The sequence below is a fragment of the Lathyrus oleraceus genome, chromosome 4 (assembly GCF_024323335.1).
Source record: "Lathyrus oleraceus cultivar Zhongwan6 chromosome 4, CAAS_Psat_ZW6_1.0, whole genome shotgun sequence".
Taxonomy (NCBI): Eukaryota; Viridiplantae; Streptophyta; class Magnoliopsida; order Fabales; family Fabaceae; genus Lathyrus; species Lathyrus oleraceus.
Window position 1 is genome coordinate 109,952,251 of NC_066582.1, and position 24,324 is coordinate 109,976,574.

A 24,324-nucleotide genomic window follows, 5' to 3' on the forward strand; every position below is an offset into this window, starting at 1 on the left:
GTTACTTCGATTTAACCTCAAAGAAACTCAATCTTGTTGCCTACATTGGTAGGGCTTCAGACAACCAAGAATCAAGAGAATGATGGAGAAATGAGGGAGAATCGAAGAAGGAAAAAATCTGGAAAATCACCTTTTGTTTGCTGCAATGGAGCCCGATCTCTCTTCCAATTTGCTTGAGCTTGCTTCTACCAACTTGTGGGAAGTGAATTGGATGCAAAAATGGCTTGAACCCTTGGAGTTTCAAATCCAAAACAGGAGGGGAAATGAAACTCGATTTCAAGTGAAATCCTCAAGGTTGTTCTATCAATGGAGGGTGGGAGTGTTGCAGGATCAAAGCTTGGGAAAAGGGGTCCTTGATTCTGAGCATAAGGGGTTGTATTTATAGGCTTGCAAGTTGCTTTCCACACACTTTCAAAATTTGTCCAAAAATAGTAACATGGTGTGCATGGTTGCATAGGAATGTAATAAGGCCCAAAAATGATGTGATCCAATCCCTAAATCATGTGCAAATGATGTTGAATACTTAATACGAAGTCATGCATTGTTAATTGAAAGTTGGTCATGAAAAATTCCAAATGGGGCAATACATTACACCCATGTGCAAGTCACTCAAAACTAATCCAAATGTCATGATCTTGGACTTTTTAGAAAGACAACATGAAGGGGAACAAATTTGATGTTGAAAAATTGTTTATTTGGAGCTTGGATCATTATTAATTTTGAGGTGGGATTTGGAAGAATCAAACATAGTTGAAAATTTTCTAAGTTAAAAATCAAATGACCACTTTTTCCACCTTGAATAACTTTTTCTATTAACTTCAAATGACTTTAGTTCCTTCTTCAAAGTTGTATATATTTAAATTATCTTAAATTTGGTCATAAATTTGACACCATTTGAATCTTTCATGAGGGATGTATGGATTTTAGAAGTTGAGGAAAATTGTTTGTTCAATGATGATGGCCCAAAATGACCTATAATGTTTCCTCTTCGTACATGCCCTTGCAAGTGAAATTTGAACTTTCTCAAAGAATAAAAGTTGGATAAGACATCTTGACATTGATCATGAAACTTGTATGGACTTAATATAATACAAATTGATTAAGTTATGGTCTTTGGAAGTTGGCCTTCTAATTAGGGCACAAACAAAATTACCTATAATATTTCACCATAACAAATGACTTTCCAAGAAAAATTAGCTCTTAATGTAAACATGAAAGTTGTTTGTAATTTCATAAAGAGTAACTTTTCTCTTGGAATCATTTTCATATGACAGAAAGTGTAGGAGATAGGGTCTAGGAAACCCTAGATTTGACTAGTTGACTTTTCTAGTCAACCTCCTTCAACCAACTTGCAAACTTGAAGTTCTTTTTCTCTTTGGGTCTCATGGAGAATCATATATGCTTAACATGAAGTTCAATGAAGTATACTAGGACATCTTTGACAAATTATTAAAGAAACTTGTTGAGCAAGTCACACAAGATACCCATATGAATTAGGGCTTACATGACAAACAAGCTTCAAAATCTTGATGAATTCTTGATCAAATGACAAATAAAGAACATGGGGGTCCATATATGATACTTAGAACCAATTTTAACCTTTCCTTGATTGATCTCTTATATTGAGGGTCTCAAACCCTAGATGTGAGCTTGATGAGGCACATGTGGATGCATACACTACCTACAAAAGAAACAAAGCTACACATAGACATATTTTTGGTATTTTGGTTAGTAAACAAAGAAAAACAAATTATGACACAATCAAATATGCTTGGTGATCTCTCCCCATGCAAACCCAATGAATGAGGGGTGAGGCGGATACCAAGGTGTGATCCCAAAGCCAATGCAATTGATGAGATGGCATGAGGAATCTTATGGTTAAAATTGGGGTCTTACAATTGTTCACCAATGGGACTCCTTTTTCAAAAGTCAAATGCAAGTCTTGTACTTTGTTCTCACATCAGGCATTCTTGTTATAACTTGTAGTATATGGATGAGGAGGAAGATCGTTCGGTTGTAGTTCCACTAGGGCACCTCTGAATAAGTCATGAACATTAGTATATGATCTAGTTTCGTTCCAAGCTTCCTTTGTTGTGATTGATGAGGCGCATGGGGTTGCTACTGAAGAAGATATTGGTACAAACCTTGTTGCAGCGGCATCGTCCATGATCGTTGTATGTAAAGCATTGGATAGGCTAGTGGCTTGCATGGTGAAGGGTTACCTTCTCTCTTAAATGGTACTTACCCCTCCTGAGCCTATCCATATCTTATTGAGACATGTGACAAGTTCATTTTTGAGCATCAGGAGACTTGCTAGCTGGATGACGGTTGGATATGGGAGAAAGTGGAAAGGATATCAAAATGCATGAAAATGTATGGGTATGCAAAAATATTTTTTTCTTTTCTTTAATTTTTAATTTTGAAGGTATGATAAAACAAAATTTTGAGATGCAATGCAAGTGTCACATTAGGATAGTGACATATAGGAGAACCCATACGGGTTTAGAGATTGTGATGGATATAGAACCCACATATGGGTTTAAAGATAATGTCAAATATAAGGACACCTTATTTAAGAAGGCTCCTTATAGATAGGGATAATGATCGACATGTGAAACCCAAATTGGTTTAAGGATAGGTAAGGTAATGCAAGCATGACCTATCTAAGGTGGTCTTCTTATGATAGGCTAGTTCTAAGTTTAGAATACCCAATCCCATCACTTGTAGGGTATAAAGTTTTTGTAGGATGATAGCCTTATAGTCATGGATTATACCCTTGTTTTTGAAGTTTGAGAAAAACAAGAAAGGCGGTTTGATTGTTTTGGAAATAAAAACTTTTTCAGAAATCAGACACACACAGAATAAAAAGGGAATGACACAGAATTTTATACTGGTTCACTTGAAATTCAAAGCTACTCCAGTCCACCCGACCAAGGTGATTTCGCCTTCAAAAAGGACTTAATCCACTAATCTTGAAAGATTACACAACCAATCGTCTAAGAGAATAATCCCTCGGCCCTCTCAAGTATTCAGACTACACAAAGTCACTCGAGGAAGTTTTTTTTAAGCAAAATGATAAATTGTAATGTAATGTGCTTCTAACAAGCAAGAATTACAGAATTGTAAGAACAATAGCTTTTCACGTAAGAGCAGTAGCTCGTGAAAGATAGGAAGGAATGATTTAAGAGATTTCGTATTCTTGTGTGTCTCAGGTGTATTTTCTTGTGAAGTATTTCGTCCTTTATATAGTCGTTGTGAAGGACCGTTGGAGTGATGACAGGATCTTGGTCATTGGAGAATGTTTAATGTCATTACTCTCCTTGTTTCTTTCTAAAACAGTTTTGCACGCCTCATTATTTCCTTCTCGAAATAATTTCTTTCCAAATTAAGATTTCTTTTCGGTTACGCGTTCTGAACTGGTGAGTCTGCATCAGAGTCTTGATAAATCAGAGTTTGTCTTCAGAGGTTGATTTTGTCTGACCACATCAGAGTTTCTCAATGCTCTAGACTTCTTCAGATTCAGAGTCTGGATTCAGTATTCTTTTATCAGAGTTTCTGACTTCTTTATGTTGCGTTGGTATCTGCGTTGATCAGAATTAGAGCCTTGTGGACACATTCTTTTTGAGTAGCGTCTGATAGTTGAATATTTTATATCTGATGTAATTTTCTATATGATGTTTGATCAGAGTCCTGCACACTAAGAAAAAATCTCGTTAGAGTACCATTTTCGTGTCATCCTTTGTTATCATCAAAATCTTAGAGATATATTGTAGAACCAACTTTGTTCTTACAATCTTCCCCTTTTTGATGATGACAAAACAATACAGAGTAAAGGTGAAACATTAAAGAAAATCTTAGATCAGATAGGAAAGTGGGCTCCCCTTGACTTAGATCCTTGGATAACTTAGAAGTTCTTACCGGACCTTCCTTGGTTTAGTGCTTTAGCTACTTTCGCATATCTTTAGTCATTTATTTAGTAATAATTTATTAACAATGTTTGCAATGCTTAAAAGGATTTAGTTATGTTTCCATCAGAGTTGTTTTAGTTCTCCCCCTTTTTGTCAGAATCAAAAAGACATGCAAAAAGAAGAGTTGATATTGAGAAAAGGCATTTGCAGATAAGTAGCACACATGGCAAAAAGCATAAAGCAAAAAAAAGATATCAAAACATAAAAAGCAACAAGCAATAAGCCTAAGTACCTAAGGGTTTGGAGGCGGAGGCATGCGTTGGAGCAGCTGGGACAGCATATTCTGAATGTTGAGGTTGATAGAGTCTTGTTGATCCAGCCTGGCCCGAACTACCTGTTGTTCTTTCTGCAGTTCCTCTAGAGTATTCAAGACCAGAGGGACGAACCCAGAGTTGGAGTGCTCCCCCTGAGTCAGAGCATCAACTTTAGCTTTGGCAGCTTCTTCAGCAATGCGAGTTGCTTCTTCAGCTTCGGCTTTAACTTTTGCCTCAGCTTCAGCAGCAGCATCAGCAGCAGTCTTGGCTTCAGCTTCTATGATTCTTTGAAGTTCTTCTCGGCGCGCTTTCTCTTCAGCTTCCTTTCTTGGCCGTTCTTCAGCTTCTCTGGCTAAGCGCTCTTGAAGTCTAATACCAGTGTCTCTGATAAAGTCGTTGCAGACTTGTTCAGAGAGGCCTTTCAACTTGAAGGCTTCAGAGGTCATCCAACTTATCACTATGTTCTAGTGGATCCCTACAATAAAGGGATCATCACTGATGCCATAATTGATTGTCAGAGACTTGACCTTCTCTACTGAAGACTCTGCAAAAACCTGTATTGCTTCTTCTAGGGTAGGGAGGGTAGTCTCTGGTTCAGTGTTAGATGCTGGGGAGGATGGAGGAGGTGAGTTTGGGGCACTGAGATTTAGTGTGGGAGTTATCGAGGCAACAGAAGTTGTGGGTGTGGGAATGGCGGAGGGTGATGGTGATATTAGTTCAGGTTCTGGGTGTTGTTCAGATTGTGGTTGGGTTGGTTGTGGTTTAGAGTGGATTGGTTGTGGTGTAGGTGGTGGTGTTCGTCAAATTTCGTACCCTGTTGTTACACCGTATAGACTAAGGCATTATTAGCCGGTAAATGCGAAGAACCCGTAGTACCGAAAATTTAGTAAATCGTTTAGCGGAACCCGAACGTTATACTCGTACACGCCTCTTACTCATCCAAATTAAGAAAGCTATGGCCGAGAATCGCGATAGGATACCTCTTAAGGAATGTGCCCAACCTTCTGATGAGGAACCTAGTTCGAGTATAGTAAACCCCCTTATTCCTTCTAACAATTTCGAACTAAAACCGTCTTTGTTGCAGTTAGTGTAACATAACCAATACGCGGGTCTCGCTACTGAGAACCCGAATTAACATTTAAATATTTTTATCCAACTAGATGACACCTTTAAATCTAACGGCGCTTCACCCAATGCGATCCGTTTAAGGTTATTTCCTTTCTCCCTTAGGGATAGAGCACGTTCATGGCTAGGTTCACTTCCAGCTAATTCAATAACTACCTGGGAAGACCTTAGAAGAGTATTCCTTGCTAGATATTTCCCCCTAGTAAGACTGTTGTTCTTCAAAACCAAATAACTAGGTTTGCTCAAAACCAAGGAGAATCGCTTTTCGAAGCTTGGGAGGGATATAAAGAGCTATTAAGAGTTTGTCCATACCATGGCCTAGAACAATGTCTGATTGTTCATACCTTCTACAATGGACTCCATTATAACACCAAGATGAGCATCGACGCTACCACTGGTGGCGCGCTGATGAACAAACCTTATCCAGAAGCTTCTGACCTAATTGAGGATATGGCCCAAAACCATTACCAATGGGGAACTGAACGAGCATCAATAGAGAAAACAGAGACCCAAGGTGGAATACATGAGGTAAGCTCTCTAGACATGATGCCGGAGAAAATGGATGCTTTAGCCCTTAGGATCGAACATATGTCTACAAACACTAACACCGTAGCAGTAGTCCACACAGAGTGCGAACTCTGTGGATCTAAAGGACACGAATCGGCGGAGTGTAACCTTTTGAACGAACTAAATACCGACCAAGTGAATTACGCCCAAGGTAACCCATTTTTGAACACTTATAACCCTGGATGGAAGAATTATCCAAATTTCTCCTATAAAAACCAGAACCCTGTCCAAAATCATGCACCTCAGAGACCGCAAGGTTATCAAGCCCAAAAACCAAACCAACCTATGCAAGTTGTGCCCTAGAAGTCTAACCTTGAGAAGATCATGGAAAGCTTTATATCGGACCAAACTCAGCAAAATAAAGAATTCTTAAACCAGAACATTCACGTAAACGAACTTATAACGCAATTAGGAACCAAGGTTGATCAGATAATCACTCACAATAAGATGCTTGAAACCCAGATCTCACAGGTAGCACAAAACCAAGCCCCACAAACTACACCTGGAGGCCAATTCCCTGGACAACGTCAACCAAACCCTCGAGGGCAAGCTAACACTATCTTGTTACGAAGTGGGACCACTTACGAAGGGCCTCATAACCCAGCAATGAGCGAGTCCAAAACTTCTATACCTACCAACCAAGAAGAGGAACCGGAGGAACCCGAGAAACAAACCAACCAAGAAGGTGAAGCCAAGGATAAAACTTATAAACCACCACCCCTGTACAAACCACCAATCCCATATCCGCAAAGACTTAAACAAACCAAAATTAACAACCAATACCAAAAATTTATAAAAGTGATAGAAAAGCTTCATGTAGAGATTCCTTTCACCGAAGCTATCACCCAAATTCCATCTTACGCCAAATTTCTCAAAGACATCTTAACCAACAAGCGTAGGCTCGACGATCCAAAACCCTTGGAATGCAACTTTATTTCTGAGGATAAACTTGCTAAGAAGGAGAAAGACCCTAGTAGTTTTTCTATACCTTGCATTTTAGGGAGTCATGTGATCGACAAAGCTTTCCTAGACTTAGGCGCTAGTGTAAGTTTAATGCCCTTAGCTGTATGTAAAAGGTTAAACCTAGGAGAATTGCAACCAACTAAGATGTCCCTTCAATTATCCGATAGGTCTGTTAAGTATCCTGTAGGAATTCTAGAAGACATCCCAGTTAGGATCGGTCAACTTTATATCCCAATCCTTTTGGGTATACCATTCTTATCAACAGCCAGAGCTATAATAGATGTCAAAAGAGGGAAATTAACCTTCGAAGTAGGGGATGAAAATATCGAGTTCATTCTTTCGAAATTCCTGATGGCACCAATTCTAGGAGACGCATGTTATGCGATCGATATCATAGATGAGTGCATAAGAGAATTTGATCGAGGAGAACCTAAGATCGAACCATTTTCAAACCCGGATGAAAAGGGTGACGAGTTAGAGGAAATGGAACCTCACACTAACGAATATCTGGATCTTACTCCAGACCCTTCACCTAATTCTCAAAAACCAGCCCAAGAACTTAAGGAACTACCCAAGAACCTAAGATACGAGTTCTTGGATGAAGAAATGAACCACCTAGTAATAGTTAGTGCCACCTTAAATCAAGACGAGACGAATCGACTCTTGAATGTTTTAAGAAGGTACCCCTCTACCTTAGGGTACAACATCTCTGATTTAAAAGGTATTATCCCATCCGTGTGTATGCACAGGATCTCACTAGAGGAGGATTCAAAACCTTCCAAAGAACATCAGAGAAGAATCAACCCTGTAATGAGCGAGGTGGTGAAGAAGGAAGTCCTTAATGTAACACCCCGATTAAAATAAGAGAATTATTTAAGTGAGTTAATATTATTTTATTAATTTAATTAAATAAAGTTGAATTATTGGATTATTTTTATTATTATTATAGATGTTATTTATTTTAATAATAATTAAATAAATAAAATAAATGGAATATGAAGAGTGGAAGGGTAAAAGTGGAAATTGGATAAAAGAGGCCAAAGTGAGGACTCAGGTTTTTTCACGTGTTTTGCCTCAGAGTCAGAGAAAGGGGGAGAAACGCTGAAGAGAAAGAGAAGGAAGAGGAAAAGGCCAAAGATTGCTCAGAGCTTCCTTCAATCCAAAGAGGTAAGGGGTCTGAACCTTATTAAACAATAATATGCTGAAAATGGTGAAATATTGGATGAACGAAATTGGGATTTTAATCGAAGGAATTCGTAGAAATTATATGCAATGATGTTAGGATTTGTGAAATCGAATAGGGGACTATTTGTATTAGATGATATGAGTGATTTTGTGTGAAATTTGGACTGTGGAAGGATGAATTTGGATAGATCTCGTAGCAGAAAAAGCCATTGCAGATCTGTAAATCTGGTTTCTGGTCATACGCGTATGGCACTAGGCAATACGCGTATGAGATTGCTGGTACGCGTATGGCACTAGGCAATACGCGTATGGATGAGGAAGATGATGTTTTGAACGTGTTTTGGTCTCTGTTGGTACGCGTATGGGAATGTGATACGCGTAGCATACGCGTATGGACATGGCAATACGCGTATGGATTTGGTCTGGCGTGGGCAATACGCGTATGGGCATAGGCAATACGCGTATGGGCAGACTTGTGGTCTTTCCTGGGCTGTTGTTGTGCAGTTTTTGGTTGGTTAGGCTGAGCGAGGTAACTTAGCTGATGCATGGTATACGAGGGATCATTTCCCGTTGCTTTGAGTGGTATAGATATTAGTAGAGTGTGATAATACTGTGTTTGATTATGTGGCATGATGTGATATGCTTTGGTGATAGAATGTGTTAATGATGATGATAACATGAATATATGATGTTGTTGTTGCTATGTTGATTATGATGCATGCTTGGTGTGCATGCATTCATGAAAGGTCGATGCCTAGTGATGAACGGACTGAGTTCCAATGATGTTGTTGACTCCGGGCTTGTTGAGAGGCTTGGTTCCTTGCGGGGAACTCGGATTCTATGGTGATGAATCTGGGAGTGGTGATCCTGTAGTTGGTCACAAAATGGGTATACCGAGTCGTGTTGAGTCATGCATGGGTGTGTGCATTGCATTTGATATGTTGTTTTGTTGATGTTCATGAATATGTTGATTATGATGATTATGATGAGCTGTGTTGGCATATGTGAAATATATTTATGTTTATATTTCTGTCGTTATATTATTATTTAATAATGTAATTCTCACCCCTTCTGCATGTGTTTATGTTCATCTATGATGAGCAATGTGCAGATAAAGAGGAGTAGCTATTGTTGAGGTTTGAAGAATAAGTGTAGAGTTATTCTACAGAGTCGAGTCAAATGCTCTGGTCATGTGACACCGGGTTTATGGGATTCGATAGATAATTGATTATTATTTACGTTGTTTATGATGACTAACATGTTGAGATGTTTTGTTGAGATAATGTGAACCATTATTATGAATTGTTATATGATGAATGATAATATTAATGTTGTTGTCCGCTGCGAAGTTTTAATAAAATAATAATATGTTTTATGTTGTGATGCGATAATTGTTATGTTGTAAGAAATGTAAACTCTTCTACATGTTGTACTCTGATAATCTATTTAAATATGTCGTTTGGGTAGAAGGGTGTTACATTAGTGGTATCAGAGCATGGTCAGTCCAGTCGAGTCATAATGTGATGTTTTCCCTGTTGGTCGATTAGTGTAAATGACACTGTCGATATTTAACGGTTGTAGTTGTGTCGTGCAGAGTATGGCTGGAGAAAATGACCGTGCGATTGCTGAGGCTTTGGCTGCTATGGCGCAGGCTATGCAGGCGCAGCAGAATCCGGCGGTCGACGAGTTTAGGAATTTGGGAAGGTTTCTGAAGAATAACCCTCCTACATTCAAGGGGCGCTATGATCCAGATGGTGCTCAGATTTGGCTGAAGGAAATTGAGAAGATTTTCCGGGTGATGACGTGTACTGAAGCACAGAAGGTGCAGTTTGGTACGCATATGTTATCTGAAGAGGCTGAAAACTGGTGGGATAACACTCGCCAGAGGATTGAAGTACCAGGTGCTGAGATGACTTGGGAAAGGTTCAAGACGGTCTTTCTAGAGAAATATTTTCCTGCTGATGTGCGATGTAAGAAGGAGATGGAATTTCTGGGACTGAAGCAGGGTAACATGTCTGTTGCTGATTACGCTTCGAAGTTTGAGGAGCTGGTGCAGTATTGTCCTCATTATAATAATGCTGATGCTGAGGAATCCAAGTGTGTCAAGTTTGAGAACGGGTTGCGTCCCGAGATCAAACAAGGCATTGGTTACCAGGAGATTCGTAGGTTTCCTACACTGGTTAACAAGTGCAGGATATTTGATGAAGATAGCAAGGCTAGGACTGCTCACTACAAGAGTCTTAGTGAGAAGAAGAATAAGGATCGTGGTAGTCCTTATGCATCTCCGAATGGTAAAGGTAAGCAGAAAGTGGTAGATGAGAAGAAGCCAAGTGGAGGAGGATCTCCCATAGCTGGTAAATGTTTCAAGTGTGGCGAGCCAGGCCACCGTGCGGATAGCTGTACCAAGAAAGTGCTGAGATGTTTCCGATGCGGTCAGGCTGGACATAGAGTTACTGAATGTAAGGATGCTGGTCCGACATGTTTTAATTGTGGCGAGAAAGGCCATATCAGTTCGCAGTGCTCGAAACCGAAGAAGGCGGCTACTGCAGCTCATACTACTGGTAGGGTGTTTGCTCTGAGTGGGGCTGAAGCTCCTAAAGAAGATAATCTGATTAAAGGTACTTGCTTGATTAATAATGTTGAATTGCTTGCTATTGTTGACACTGGTGCTACCCATTCGTTTATTTCGTATGAGTGTGCGACCAGGATTGGTGTGATTATGTCGTCCCTAGGCGGAAGTATGGTGATAGATACTCCTGCTAATGGTTCTGTGAAGACTTCTGTTGTCTGTCGAGGTTGTCATTTGACGATCTTTGAGAGAGAGTTCGTGGTTGATTTGGTGTGCTTACCCTTGCACCAAATCGATATTATTCTGGGAATGAATTGGCTAGAATTCTATGGCGTGTTTATCAACTGCTATAGGAAGACGGTGCGATTTTCTGAAGTTGGTGAGAATGATGAGGCAAGATTTCTATCTGCTAAGCAGGTGGGGGATTTTGTGAAAGATGAAGCTCAGATATTCGCTTTATTTGCGTCTCTGCAAGCGGATAAGAAAGTGGTGAGTGTAGATTTGCCTGTTGTCTGTGAATTTCAGGATGTGTTTCCGGAGGATGTAAGTGAATTACCTCCAGAACGGGAAGTCGAATTTGCCATTGACTTAGTACCAGGTACGAGTCCAGTGTCGATGTCTCCTTATAGAATGTCGGCAACTGAATTAGTTGAATTGAAGAAGCAACTTGAAGAATTGCTTGAGAAGAAGTTTGTGCGTCCAAGTGTTTCTCCTTGGGGTGCACCAGTATTGTTAGTGAAGAAGAAAGAAGGTACGATGAGGTTGTGTGTCGATTACCGGCAGTTGAATAAGGTGACTATCAAGAATCGGTATCCATTGCCGAGGATTGATGATTTGATGGACCAGTTGGTTGGAGCTCATGTTTTCAGTAAGATTGATTTGCGGTCGGGTTATCATCAGATCCGAGTGAAGTCAGATGATATTGCGAAGACTGCTTTCCGTACGAGGTATGGTCATTATGAATACACTGTGATGCCGTTCGGTGTGTCTAATGCTCCGGTGTGTGTTATGGAATATATGAATCGTATATTTCATCCGTACCTTGATAATTTTGTTGTGGTGTTCATAGATGATATATTGATATATTCTAAGACGGAAGAAGAGCATGCAGGACATCTGAGAATTGTTTTGCAGGTGTTAAGAGAAAAGAAATTATATGCAAAGTTATCTAAATGTGAGTTCTGGTTGAAGGAAGTGAGTTTCCTTGGCCATGTGATTTCGAGTGGTGGGATTTCTGTTGATCCTGCTAAAGTTGATGCCGTATTACAGTGGGAGACTCCGAAGTCTGCTACTGAGATACGCAGTTTTCTGGGGTTAGCTGGTTATTATCGCAGATTTATTGAGGGCTTCTCTAGGTTGGCATTGCCGTTGACGCAGTTGACTAAGAAGAGTCAAGTGTATGTGTGGGATGCAGCTTGTGAAGCAAGTTTTGTTGAGTTGAAGAGGCGGTTGACCAGTGCTCCAGTGTTGATCTTGCCTAATCCTGGTGAGTCCTTCGTTGTTTATTGTGACGCTTCTTTGATGGGTCTTGGTGGTGTTTTGATGCAGAATGGTAAAGTTGTAGCTTATGCTTCTAGACAGTTGAAAGTTCATGAGAGGAATTATCCTACGCATGATCTAGAACTTGCAGCTGTTGTATTTGTGTTGAAAATGTGGAGGCATTATCTGTATGGTTCCAGATTCGAAGTGTTCAGTGATCACAAGAGTCTGAAGTATCTGTTTGATCAGAAAGAGTTAAATATGAGGCAGAGAAGGTGGTTAGAATTACTGAAGGATTTTGACTTTGAATTGAGTTATCATCCCGGTAAGGCTAATGTAGTTGCAGATGCGCTGAGTAGAAAGTCTCTACATATGTCTATGATGATGGTTCGGGAGCTCGAGTTAATTGAACAGTTCCGTGATATGAGTTTGGGTTGTGAAGTTTCCGCTGATAGTGTAAAGTTGGGTATGCTGAAGTTGACTAGTGGAATTCTGGAAGATATTCGGAATGGTCAGCAAGTTGATGTCGCTCTAGTTGATCATATTACTATGGTTAACCAGGGTAATGGTGGTAATTTTGAGATTGATGAGAATGACATCCTGCGATTTAAAGGTAGAGTTTGTGTTCCTGAGGTGTCTGAATTGAAAAAGAGTATTCTTGAAGAGGGCCATAGGAGTGGATTGAGTATCCACCCAGGAGCAACTAAAATGTATCAAGATTTGAAGAAGTTGTTTTGGTGGGCTGGTATGAAAAGAGATGTTGCTAAGTTTGTGTATGCCTGTTTGACTTGTCAGAAGTCAAAGATTGAACATCAGAAACCGGCAGGTATGATGCAACCTTTGAAGATTCCTGAATGGAAGTGGGATAGCATTTCCATGGATTTTGTGACGGGATTGCCGAGGACGGTGAAAGGTAATGATTCTATTTGGGTGATTGTGGATCGATTGACTAAGTCGGCGCATTTCTTGCCGATGAAGATTAATCACTCTTTAGAGAAGTTGGCAGAGTTGTATATTGAGGAGATAGTGAGGCTGTATGGTATTCCATCCAGTATTGTGTCTGATAGAGATCCCAGATTTACTTCTCGATTTTGGGAAAGTTTGCAGAAAGCGTTGGGGACTAAGTTGAGATTGAGTTCAGCTTATCATCCTCAGACTGATGGTCAGACTGAAAGAACTATCCAATCCTTGGAGGATTTGTTGAGAGCTTGTGTGTTGGAGCAGAGTGGTTCTTGGGATAGTTATTTGCCGTTGGTGGAGTTTACTTATAATAATAGTTTTCATGCTAGTATCGGTATGGCTCCATATGAAGCATTGTATGGTAGGAGGTGTAGAACTCCATTGTGTTGGTATGAATCAGGTGAGAGTGTTGTACTCGGACCTGAGATTGTGCAGCAGACGACTGAAAGGGTTAAGATGATTCAGGAGAAAATGAAGATTTCTCAGAGTCGTCAGAAGAGTTATCATAATAACAGGAGAAAGGCACTTGAGTTCCAAGAGGGAGATCATGTGTTCTTGAGAGTTACTCCGACGACAGGTGTGGGTAGAGCTTTAAAGTCTAAAAAGCTTACTCCGAGGTTTGTGGGTCCGTATCAGATTTTGAAGAGGGTTGGGGAAGTGGCGTATCGGATAGCTTTACCGCCGTCGCTTTCTAATCTGCATGATGTGTTTCATGTATCTCAGTTGAGAAAATATATTGCGGATCCTTCGCATGTTGTTCAGTTGGATGATATCCAGGTGAGGGATAATTTGACCGTTGAGGTGTTGCCAATTCGGATAGATGGCCGAGAAGAGAAGACCCTGAGAGGTAAGAAGATTGCTCTAGTGAAAGTTGTTTGGGGAGGTCCAGCTGGTGAGAGCTTGACTTGGGAGCGTGAAGATCAGATGAAGGAGTCGTATCCGGCTCTATTTGCTTGAGGTATGTTTTCGAGGACGAAAACTCTTTTAGTGGGGGAGAGTTGTAACACCCCGATTAAAATAAGAGAATTATTTAAGTGAGTTAATATTATTTTATTAATTTAATTAAATAAAGTTGAATTATTGGATTATTTTTATTATTATTATAGATGTTATTTATTTTAATAATAATTAAATAAATAAAATAAATGGAATATGAAGAGTGGAAGGGTAAAAGTGGAAATTGGATAAAAGAGGCCAAAGTGAGGACTCAGGTTTTTTCACGTGTTTTGCCTCAGAGTCAGAGAAAGGGGGAGAAACGCTGAAGAGAAAGAGAAGGAAGAGGAAAAGGCCAAAGATTGCTCAGAGCTTCCTTCAATCCAAAGAGGTAAGGGGTCTGAACCTTATTAAACAATAATATGCTGAAAATGGTGAAATATTGGATGAACGAAATTGGGATTTTAATCGAAGGAATTCGTAGAAATTATATGCAATGATGTTAGGATTTGTGAAATCGAATAGGGGACTATTTGTATTAGATGATATGAGTGATTTTGTGTGAAATTTGGACTGTGGAAGGATGAATTTGGATAGATCTCGTAGCAGAAAAAGCCATTGCAGATCTGTAAATCTGGTTTCTGGTCATACGCGTATGGCACTAGGCAATACGCGTATGAGATTGCTGGTACGCGTATGGCACTAGGCAATACGCGTATGGATGAGGAAGATGATGTTTTGAACGTGTTTTGGTCTCTGTTGGTACGCGTATGGGAATGTGATACGCGTAGCATACGCGTATGGACATGGCAATACGCGTATGGATTTGGTCTGGCGTGGGCAATACGCGTATGGGCATAGGCAATACGCGTATGGGCAGACTTGTGGTCTTTCCTGGGCTGTTGTTGTGCAGTTTTTGGTTGGTTAGGCTGAGCGAGGTAACTTAGCTGATGCATGGTATACGAGGGATCATTTCCCGTTGCTTTGAGTGGTATAGATATTAGTAGAGTGTGATAATACTGTGTTTGATTATGTGGCATGATGTGATATGCTTTGGTGATAGAATGTGTTAATGATGATGATAACATGAATATATGATGTTGTTGTTGCTATGTTGATTATGATGCATGCTTGGTGTGCATGCATTCATGAAAGGTCGATGCCTAGTGATGAACGGACTGAGTTCCAATGATGTTGTTGACTCCGGGCTTGTTGAGAGGCTTGGTTCCTTGCGGGGAACTCGGATTCTATGGTGATGAATCTGGGAGTGGTGATCCTGTAGTTGGTCACAAAATGGGTATACCGAGTCGTGTTGAGTCATGCATGGGTGTGTGCATTGCATTTGATATGTTGTTTTGTTGATGTTCATGAATATGTTGATTATGATGATTATGATGAGCTGTGTTGGCATATGTGAAATATATTTATGTTTATATTTCTGTCGTTATATTATTATTTAATAATGTAATTCTCACCCCTTCTGCATGTGTTTATGTTCATCTATGATGAGCAATGTGCAGATAAAGAGGAGTAGCTATTGTTGAGGTTTGAAGAATAAGTGTAGAGTTATTCTACAGAGTCGAGTCAAATGCTCTGGTCATGTGACACCGGGTTTATGGGATTCGATAGATAATTGATTATTATTTACGTTGTTTATGATGACTAACATGTTGAGATGTTTTGTTGAGATAATGTGAACCATTATTATGAATTGTTATATGATGAATGATAATATTAATGTTGTTGTCCGCTGCGAAGTTTTAATAAAATAAATAATATGTTTTATGTTGTGATGCGATAATTGTTATGTTGTAAGAAATGTAAACTCTTCTACATGTTGTACTCTGATAATCTATTTAAATATGTCGTTTGGGTAGAAGGGTGTTACACTTAAACTATTGGAAGTTGGTATAATCTATCAGATTTCTGATAGTAAGTGGGTAAGTCTTATACATGTGGTACCCAAGAAGGGAGGCATCACAGTTGTGTAGAACGAGAAGGGAGAGCATGTCGCTAAACGCATAGAAGGCGGATGGCGTATGTGCATAGATTATAGGAAGCTCAATAAGGCAACTAGGAAAGACCATTTCCCCCTTCCATTCATAGATCAAATGCTGGAGCACCTTGCCATGCCCTCTTACTTTTGTTATCTTGATGGATATTCTGGATTTTTCCAAATACCCATACACCCCGAGGATCAAGAGAAAATAACCTTTACCTGTCCTTACGGAACATTTGCTTACAGACAAATGCCGTTTGGACTCTGTAATGCGCCAGCTACTTTCCAATGTTGTATGATGTCAATCTTCGCAGATTATCTCAACGGAATCATGGAAGTATTCATGGACGACTTCTCGGTGTGTGGATTAGACTTTGAAAACTGCTTTATTAACCTTGAGAAAATCCTAGAGAGATGCGTAGAAGTTAACCTTGTGTTAAACTGGGAGAAGTGTCACTTTATGGTTAAAGAAGGCATAGTGTTAGGACATATAATATCTGAAAGAGGCATTGAGGTCGATAAAGAAAAAATAGAAGTTATAGAAAACCTTAACCCTCCTAAGACAGTTAGAGAGGTTCGTAGTTTCCTTGGACACGCCGGTTTCTACCGACGCTTCATAAAAGACTTCTCTAAATAACAAAACCCCTGACCGGCCTTCTGATGAAAGACATTGAATTCATTTTTGATGAAAAATGCATCAAAGCCTTTAATCAGTTAAAACAAGCATTAATTTCAGCACCCATTCTACAAACCCCGGATTGGACTAAACCCTTCGAAATAATGTTTGATGCTAGAGATTTCCCTATAGGAGCTGTTTTAGGGCAAAGAAAAGATAAGAAACTACACGTAATATATCATGCTAGTAGAACACTAGATGCCGCTCAATTAAATTATACAACAACAGAGAAGGAACTCCTAGCTGTAGTTTTCGCAATCGATAAATTTAGGTCTTATCTTGTAGGATCTAAGATTATAGTCTATACAGACCATGCATCTATCCGTTACCTTCTGAGAAAAAAGGATGCAAAACCTAGATTACTCAGGTGGATCCTTTTTTTACAAGAATTCGACTTAGACATTAGAGACAAAAAAGGAACAAAAAACGTAGTTGCTGACCATCTTTCCAGATTAGAGCATTTAAAGCCAGATCATTTACCTATAAATGATGACTTCACCTATGACAGACTAATAGCTAAGATAGATACTGCTCCCCTTGAACCTGATAGAGACAACCTTATGACCGTTTCAGAAATTAGCAGAGTACCATGGTACGCTGATTTTGTGAACTATCTAGTCGCTGATATCATACCACCTGACCTCAACTATCAACAGAAGAAGAAGTTCTTTAAAGATATAAGACACTTCTATTGGGACGAACCACTCCTTTTCAAAAGAGGAACTGATAACATATTTCGACGTTGCGTCCCAGAAGAAGAAGTCGGAAACATCATAGAGCATTGTCACTCTTCACCCTATGGTGGACATTCAAGCACATCCAAGACATACGCTAAGATCCTTCAAGCTGGTCTTTATTGGTCTACATTATGGTGTGATGTCCATACTTATATTATCCGATGTGACCGGTGCCAGCACGCTAGAAACATCTCAAGACGTGACGAAATGCCTATGAAGAACATCCAAGAAGTAGAATTATTTGACGTTTGGGGTATCGATTTCATGGGACCCTTTCCATCTTCATTGGGAAACAAGTACATTTTGGTAGTCGTTGACTATGTATCCAAGTGGATAGAAGCTATAGCCGCACCCACCAACGACACAAGAGTAGTCATCAAGATGTTCAAGAATAATATCTTTTCCAGATTTGGAGTTCCACGACTTGTCATAAGCGATGGTGGATCACATTTTATATCCAGGATATTTAATAAACTCCTAAGGAAATATGGAGTAAAACACGGAGTAGCAACACCATATCACCCCCAGACTAATGGTCAAGTGGAAGTTTCTAACAGAGAGATTAAGCAGATCTTGGAGAAAACCGTATCAATATCTAGAAAGGATTGGTCTGAAAAGCTAACAGAAGCATTGTGGGCTTATAGAACTGCTACAAAACCCCTATTGGAACTACACTATACCAGTTGGTCTACGGGAAGTCATGCCACTTACCTTTTGAACTCAAGCACAAGGCATATTGGGCCATCAAGACCCTAAATTTGGATTACCTGGCGTTTGGCCAGAAGTGAATCCTTGATATTCACAAATTGGAGGAACTCCGCCAAAACACTTACGAGAATGCTGTTATATACAAAGAGAGAACCAAAGCTTGGCACGACAAAAGGATCGTGAAAAAGGAATTTAATATAGGAGACTTTGTTCTCCTCTTCAATTCAAGATTACGTCTTTTTCCAGGTAAGCTGCGTTCGAGATGGACAGGCCCCTTTGAGGTGTCCAAAATCCTAAAATCTGGAGCAGTTGAAATCCGGAACAACTTCTGTAATCCATTCGTGGTAAATGGACAAAGACTGAAGCAATACCAAGGAGGTGACATACCCACAGAATGTCATGACCAAACTCTGACCGACCCTCCAGTTCCTACCTCTAACATATAAAGTTCGAATCGTCAAGCTAACGACGTTAAACAAGCGTTGCATGGGAGGCAACCTATGATTTCTATTCCTTTACGTTTACTATTTTCAATTTATATTTTTATTTGTTTTATATATATGTATATCTATGTGGAGACTAACAGTTATAGTATTTTTGATTTCAGGTGTCCTCTATTTCTAATCTAACTTTTCAAGAATGGAGAATATCGACACCATGCCAGTAATCTTTCGTGACCCAGTTCAAGAGCAGCGCTGTGCCATGCTTTCACAGCGCCGAATGTTGCCCACCAGATATCCCGACTCGAGTTGTATGGAGGAATTAGGCATTGATCCTAGTGTTAGGCATTTGTGCAATCAATTGCAGTGGGATGAATACACTAATGATATGCACGTGACTTATAGGAACCTGACTTTGGAGTTCCTGAGCTCGCTTATCTACGAGCCCTATGTTGGTCACGCCAATGATAGAGGATACATTAACCTCATGTTGTTTGGGGAAGAATACACCTTCAACCACAAGCATTTTGGCGACTTGCTTGGTTTTCAAACTGCCTATGATGCTTCATTTGAGCTCCCCATGAGCTACTTTCTGAGCCGAGGCGTCGAGAAGTTTTGAAGCGATATTACGTGTGAAGGTAGTCCTGACCCTTCCACCCAAATCTCCAACAAGATTCACAACCCTGCTTTCTGATACTTCCAGATGATCATTGCCCACACCTTCCTGGGAAAGAGTGACCCTGATACGCATGTGAGTGCTGAAGAGATCTTATTCATGTACTTTACCACTCAGTCACGTCCGGTAGATTGTGGAGCTTTCTTGATCGAGAGTCTATATCTTAATGCCCGCTCTGCTGCGAGCCCTATACATGTTGGAAGCACGGTGACTCATATAGCCTCAGCCCTGGGACTCGATAGAAGACTATCTCACCTGACGTCTTACTGCAGCTACACCTTGATGGATATTGATTTCTGTCTGGACCGTGGTCTCATGAGGAGATCTTCTTTCCATCCGGATCAATACAGGCTGTTAATTGAGGGTGACACCATTCACTACTTCACTTTACCTGACCCTCAGGTGACTTGTGTGATTGATCAGGCCAACTGGGCCTACGCCATAGAAGGGCAGAGAGAGACGGTAGATGCGCCGAAGATTGCACCGATCAGAATCAAAGTCCGTACCAACAATCCGAATCTCCAGACTCCGAGCATGCAATTCGAATTGGTTAAGCTTCGCATGGAGATAGCTCAGCTTTTCCATGAGCTTGTTAATGTTGCCTTGCAGGTTGAAGTATCAGTTGCCTCACACGACACCGAGACTGATATGCTGCATGATGAGATCGCCGATCTCCGACGCCAGATCACAAAGCTTCGAGGATACGAAGACGAAGAGACTCCACCGTACCCCGAGCATTGATGCCATCATGAACCGAGGAATACCGTTTGAATTTCCCTATTTTCCCGTTGCTTATTATTCATGCCTATTTTTATTGTTTCCGCTGACATTATGCTTGCTTTATTTTTCCTAAGATGTCTGGACTCATGAATTATTATTGACTCTTCATATATATATATATATATATATATATATATATATATATATATATATATATATATATATATATATATATATATATATATATATATATATATTATATATATATATATATATATATATATATATATATATTATAATTATTATGTTTTTATGTCCATTTTGTTTTATTTTACTTTACTATTGTATTTTGTTTCATTTTATTTTGTTTTGTTTTATTTTATTTTGTTTTACTTTATTTTGTTTTATTTTGTTTTGTTTTATTTTGTTTTATCAATCTTAAATCAAAAATAAAAAAACAGCATTCATGGATACCTATATACACCCCCCATTACAAAAATGAAGACGAGAGGATTGAGGCCCAAGAAGCAAACAGCATAGCCGACCCAAACCAAATCCGAAGACATGGCAGGCGCCATAAGCTTCATGGAGGGCGCCATAACGTAACGGTCAAATTTGCCTTTTTCACCATTTATACCTTCTTCAACCTCTCCAAACCCATTCTCTTCTTCTCCCAACTCCACCGAAATTCATAAAAAAATTCCAAGCTTCTCATTTTCACTACAAGCCATTACAATTCCCCAACTTCACTTCTCCATTTCTCCACAAAAATCCATTAAATTCCATTTTTTTCATTTTCTATAAATACTCATTTTTCTCTACAATCACCATTAATGGCCGGAATGGAGTTTAACGACATCACTCTTCGTGGAGGGAAGCCCGGTGAGCGACAAAACAAGATTTTGCAAAGATTGCAAACTCGGGAGATCCTTGCTACCAGGTATGTCAACGAATACTGTTTGTACACTCTAGGCACATACCATAGTGTTTTCCACATGCTAGATAATTTAGGATTACACGATCTTTTTTCTAGTAAGGCACCCACCTACGATAGGCTCACTAGGGAATTTTTGAGTTCCCTAATTTACACTGCTTACCCCGGCACCGCTAGCACGGTAGGTACCATCTGTTTTAGAATGTTTAATGTAGAATACGAGTACACACTACCGATGCTTTAGCGGGTTTGCTCAGAATGCCTTATGGTGATGGTGCTATCTGTGAGACGCCCTTGGATACTGAATGGGCACTCGAGGCATTTACTTTTTGGAACAGATTATCTAATGTAAATGTCACTTCCTTTGAAGGAATTTTGGCTTCTAATATCCATAACCCGACCATACGTATTTTTCGATACCTCTTGGCATGTACTATATTTGGTCGAGAAAATTCTAACAAAGTAAATGCCCGAGAATTTCTATTTTTACAGGGTTGCCTCACTCATCGCAGGATCAACCATGTTCCTTTCATGTTGGCCCGTATGTCTGTCATCCTTAAAAAAGGAGGAACCATCTCTTTCGGTGGTTTGATTACCTCCATTGCTAGAGCGTTGAATCTACACGCTGAGTTAGCCACCTTGGAACCACTCCCTCACTGCACCATTAACTTGAAGTTTTTGAAAGATATGAAATTATGCAAGGTGCGGCGAGAAGGTGGTTTCTACCTCATTATACATGGTGCAGTTGTACCCAGTGTTGTCCTACCTTGCTCTCAGCGTACGGATGTGCGACATGCGAGGAACTGGACATACGATCTTGATGTTCCACCCTTTACTGGTCCTTTGCCACCTAACGTTCCTATGGACGATGGGCAAGGGACCGATGATGAGTATGACCGGCGCGACCAGTCACCGTCTCATGATATTCCTGTTGCATCACCTGCACACACCGCACCTTCTTCCTCTAATCCTTTTGCAAGTACCACTCCCGGTTTCTACATCACCGAGGAGATGTGCGCGAGCACCTGGCTCGTGAGGAAAGGCGTGACACCCTCCTGAACATCATAAACCAACAACTGTCAGACAATATGAGTTTTATGGTAGCTTTCCAGCAGCGTAGTGAGCAAGCATATCGGATTGTCACTGAGTCCTTGCTTGCGATCACTAATGAGCAGCAACGCCAATGACAAGCTAATGAGCGTCACTTCGCTCTCATCGAGGCCACCCAAGGATCTCTCCTAGTTCGCTCTCAGCAGCTGCAGGAAGGACTTAGTACTCGAACCAGACGTCGTCGACCCAGGCATCCTGACCAGGGCGGTGACGGTACCGGTGCTCACCCCTAGCTCGCTCTCTCTCTCTCTCTCTCTCTCTCTCTCTCTCTCTCTCTCTCTCTCTCTCTCTCTCTCTCTCTCTCTCTCTTCCAAGTTACTCCTACCCTATCTCATATCGAAACATTGAGGACAATGTTAGGTTTAAGTGTGGGAGGAGATTTCATCGCTTTTTATCTTTCCTTTATCTTTATTGCTTTTTATCGCTTTCCTTTACTTTTATCGCTTTTTACCGTTTTCCTTTAATTTTAGTATGTTTTATGTTTTAGTTGCTTGTTTTTCCCTTTCAATAAAATAACATGTGTTTGACGAGCCATCTGTGTAAGTGTATCCTTATTTCCCTCATTTCTTTAACCTTACCAAAAAAACATTAGCCAAGAAAACAGTACATCTTGAACATTCAGGCTATAAGACAGGTTTATAACAGGATGTAAAAGACTTGGGAAAACTTTTTCTAAAAATCGGTGTTGTGTTAACACCTTAGGCTTCATGATAATAAGAGTCGATCTCGATACCCCATATGTTGTAGCCCCAGTTTTTTGTTCCAAATAAGTCCTTAAGTAGTTTATCCTAGCAGTCAGCTCTGGCTTAAGCATGCTCTATGTAGGGGACCGATGAAAATAAGTGAATGATCACAAAAAACAAAATCATGCTTTGTTCTCAAATCGCATGAAAATCCGGGCTAGGTGACTCTCACACGGTTATTTAACCCAGCAAAATAAAAACATATACGGAACATGCAGAAGAAAAATAAAAATAAAAAATAATAATAGCCTATTTGTTTGTTAGTTCAAAGGTATCTGGTGCTGAACTTGGTAGGATGGATTATGATCCAATCCCCCACAACTGCAAATTGGGTTAAATAAAGGGGTTACACCAACTTATGTACCGGATCCCCATGCTTAGAAAAAAAAGCCTATTTGCTTGTTGGTTCAGAGGTATCTGGTGCTGAACTTGGTAGGGTGAATTACGATCCAATCCCCCATGAATGCAAATTGGGTTGAATAAAAGGGTTACACCAACTTATGTACCAGAGCCCCATGCTTAAGATCATAATCACTAACCGGTCACTTTACTATGAGTATGTACGGATAACGGGCTTAATGTGATTGCACCTAAATGAAAAGGACTTTAAGAAAACAAAAAAAGGCTTAGGTATGGTGGGGTAATGTGGATTGATTTGTATAGGAACGAAGCCTACGACCGCAATTGCGGGAAGTGTCACTACAATACCTTTAGTTCGATTCGTTAGTACCTATCGATACATTCCTTGAATGAACTCGTAAGTCTTTTTGCCTCGAATTAACTCTAGTTGATACTGACTTTCTTGCATAAACTATAAAGAGTTTTGCTTGAGGACAAGCAAAGGTTTAAGTGTGGGAGAATTTGATCACACTGAATTACACCGTGTTTTTGACTCAGATTTCACATGTTTATTAGGACTTTATTATCATTTTGTTTGTATTATGCTCTCTTTTCTCTTGTTTTCAGATATTTAGCACTTTCGGACTCTTTTGGAAGAAACGAAGCAAAAAGACCTAAAATTAGGGTTTTTCAACGAAGTTACACACATGGCGTTTCGCATGGCGGCCGCTATACGAGAAGCCATGAGTCACCAACCCTCAACTAGGAGGTAACCGCCACGTTCCCATGATCCACCCCATTTACACACATGGCGGGCGCCATGAAGGGATGGCGGGCACCACCTTTGGAAGTCACGTCCCTACTAAGGGGAAGTTGGAGGGCACCATGGTCTTTACAAGCTGCTGAAAACCTCTATAAATAGCTCGTTCCATTTCGTTTTCTAATCATCCAACTTAGTTTTACAACACTAAGCATATATTTATCATTTGTAATAGCGATAATCCGTCACATTGAGGGGTTATCGCACCTTTGTGAGATTGAGTTGGGTCACTTCGAGTTGTTGTCGTCTTTAGCTTCAGTAGTCGGAGTTTTATTTTTGTACCAGAATCGAAGCCTCCATTTGGAGCAGGTTCTTATTTATCGCTTTATTTATTTATTTCCCGTATCGCTTTATTTTATTTATTTCCCGCATCGCTTTTATTTTATTTATTTTTTGCACTCGCTTTACTTTATTTATTT

General features: G+C 40.0%; 1 non-coding gene across 1 annotated transcript; it reads right to left on the reverse strand.

The window, feature by feature from the left end:
- Nucleotides 1–5,560: 5,560 nt before the first annotated feature.
- On the reverse strand, nt 5,561–5,667 carry LOC127077502 (small nucleolar RNA R71). Its single transcript, XR_007787302.1, has one exon. It is a non-coding gene; the product is annotated as a small nucleolar RNA R71 (small nucleolar RNA).
- Nucleotides 5,668–24,324: the final 18,657 nt, after the last annotated feature.